The sequence below is a fragment of the Otolemur garnettii genome, unplaced genomic scaffold, assembly GCF_000181295.1.
Source record: "Otolemur garnettii isolate 467f Iridium unplaced genomic scaffold, OtoGar3 scaffold00018, whole genome shotgun sequence".
Taxonomy (NCBI): Eukaryota; Metazoa; Chordata; class Mammalia; order Primates; family Galagidae; genus Otolemur; species Otolemur garnettii.
The window spans coordinates 20,725,967-20,728,957 of NW_003852413.1; positions in this window are offsets into that span (position 1 = coordinate 20,725,967).

The following is a 2,991-nucleotide window of genomic DNA, read 5'->3' on the forward strand; positions in this document are numbered from 1 at the left end:
CTGTGAGCAGAGAAGCCATAGCACTCTACCCAGGGGGACAGCTTGAGGCTCTGTCTCAAAAAAACCAAAAAAAACCAAAAAAACCCTGCTATGTGCTGGTTGCTTTCCATATGCTACCCTGTGTAATCCTCATGCTAACCCTGAAAGGTAGGTGCTAGTATTCCCACTTCACAGGTGGGGCTCTAAGGTCAATTAGCTTTTGAAGGTCATGCAGCTAAAAAGGGGCAAGGCAGGGCTGCCAGCCGGGGTGAGTTCTCGCTTAGCGTCGTGGGTGAGGGGTGAGGGGACCCGAAGGGCTTCGGGGTGATTTCTGAGATGTTTGCCCTCGCCGGGGCTGTCATTCTAGGTTAAGCCAGCAGAGAGCGCTAGAACCCCGCCGAAGCGGGCGGCAGCCCAGAAAGGCCGGCTAGGGCTTTGCGCCCCGAGACCTGCGGGAACGGCGGGCAGGGGGGCCCAGACTATAGGAACTCAAGGCTTTCCCTTTAGAAGACTTCCCTGGAGCCAGCATCTGAAGACAGACGGGGCCAAACACGGCCTGGGTCTTTCTTTTGCACTGGGAGTGATCTAGACAGTGGCGGCCCCCAAACCTCGGGTGTGCTTAGGTTGGCTGTGAGAAACAGTTCCAGTCTCTGCTACCTGGGTTCTGGTCGCTTTCCACAATGGAGGTCAGGGAGCTTTCTCTGTGCCTCTTTTTGCCCTTCTGTGAAATTGCAGGCTTAGTGGCCCCAGGCGCCAGTCCATGGGGGACGACGGGGTCCCAGCTAGAAGGCTGCCCAGAGTAACCAAGGTATCAAGAGTTACCACCCTGCGGACACTGGTGATCTCTGCTTGATTCTAAACTAAGAAACATCCCTAAGTATGGGTGTGGGAAATGAAACTGATGCAATTATAGGTGCTTCTTTGGTAAATAAGAACATCACATCCTGAGTTCATGTTGGTGGGGGCTTGGGGTTGGCAGTGAAGCAGAAATGGGGACACTAGACTGTAGGACCTCCCTTCCCTCCCAGTTCCCCAAGCCCTGCCAGTCCTCCCTCCTCAGCTTTCTTCTCTCTTCCCTAAAGAGAAATTGTCGTCAGTTTCCTCAACCTGAAAGGTTCTGTGGCCTCCCAGCTGCCAGTCATTAAAAATAATTAGCAGAAACAGTGCTTTGTTCTAAGAGGAACAAAATGGGGCTCAAGGGTGAGGTCCCACAGGTCTGGCCCCTAGATGCACCCCCCACCATGGGTCCCTGTCCAAGTAGGAGGGGTTTTTAGACCAGAGAACACTGCAGGGTGTGTTAACCGCCCCTCAACTCCATCCCATCCCAGGTATTTGCAGGGGCAAAGCCAGGTCTTAAGATTCTTTTCTCATTCCCAGGTCAAAAAAGAAGGAAGGAGGGAGGGAGACGGTAAGGAAAAGAAAGAGCAAGATGTGTCAGAGGTCGCCAAGGCAGGAGGGAGGTGGGACCTCTCCGCCCTCCAGCTCTTCCTCCTGCCCTGGATTTGGTTGCTGTGCAAGTTCAATGACCTTCTCAGTGACAAATTGAGGGCACTGGGCTGGTCTGGCCCAGACACAGGTGTACCCTCCCTGCTGATTTTATGAGACCCCAGACTAAAGGGGCCTCTGACAGTGATTCAAGACACCTGCTGAACCCAAGGCCACTTGCAGCAGAATTCCCAGGGGAGTATCCTAAGGCCACAGACTGCTCCAGGCATCTACAGCTCATCCCTGCATTAGCCCAGGTCCCTGTGAAACCTCATCACTACCCTGCCCACAACCTCAGCCCTTCTGTTGCTCACAAGAACCTCACCCTGTGTTCCGGATCTCAGAGCCCTTCTTAACATTCTCTCTCCTGCTTTCCAGCAGAACCTTCCCCTTGAGCCAAAATGGTTTGTTCCTGTTCTCCATTGCTTGATTTCGGGATGCCCCATACACATCCTCACTTTGTTCTTTCCCACCCTTTATACAAGCATACCCCTACCTCCTGCTCACACACAATCCTCCTGCTCTGGGCCTCCTGCTCACACACCATCCTCTGCCTCTGGGCCTCCTGAGTCCTGTCTCTCCTTTGGGCACCCTGCTTGAACCTACACATGTCAGCCTTGCCAGAAGACCCCTTCCCTCTGACCAGCAGTCCCCAAGTCCCCTTCCAGCCCACACCTTCCCATGGTCATTTTCTTCCTTCCTCCCTAGCAGGAGACCTTAAGGAAGGAGCTTCTTCTCTGGTCTCCCAGGTGGCCACTCACGCTAGTTTGTGGATGGATAAATGATTCTTATATCTGTAACAAAATCTGTAAGGATCCAAGTCCCCCAGCACATGGAGATGAGATTGGCTATGAGAGCTTTTGATCCGTGAATGTTGGAGGAACAAGTCTGCTTGCAAGGGAGGCAGGCCAGGCTGCTCCATGCTGTGTGGACTTCAGCCCTGACCTCTGGGTAGTTTGTCCTTCCATGTACCCTTATACTCTCATCCAGTCTCAGCAGCAAGTCAGAGTTTCTGCCAGGAGTCTGGTCCACCATCTTCCCCTCTCTGGACTTTGAACTCCTTCAGGACTAGGACTGTGACCTATGTATCCTACAATGCCCACAGTGACATACTGTGTGCTATGATACAGCAGTATGGACCCCTCTGTGTGCACTAGCTTCACTGGTGGTTGGTGGTGTTATCATGCTGCCTTAAGGCTCAGAGAAGTTTAGGATTCACTCAAGGTCTCCTAGCCAATAAGTGACTCCTTAGGGTTCAAACTCAAGTCTATAAGATGCCAGATCCCCTGGTCCACCCAGACACCCACTGCATCTCGTCCTTTGCACACAGAAAGTACAACAAATCAAAATATCTACAGAAGTGAACCTACCTGGAAACAGAGAACCTAAGAGAATCATCCGGTGATTTGGTTGGAAGTGTTGCACCAGGGAGTCTGAGGGTGTCTTGCTCACACAGGCCTCGCACTGGAGGTCTGAGCTGGACTATAGGACCTAGTGGTTTGGGGCTGAATGCTCTAAATGGCTCTT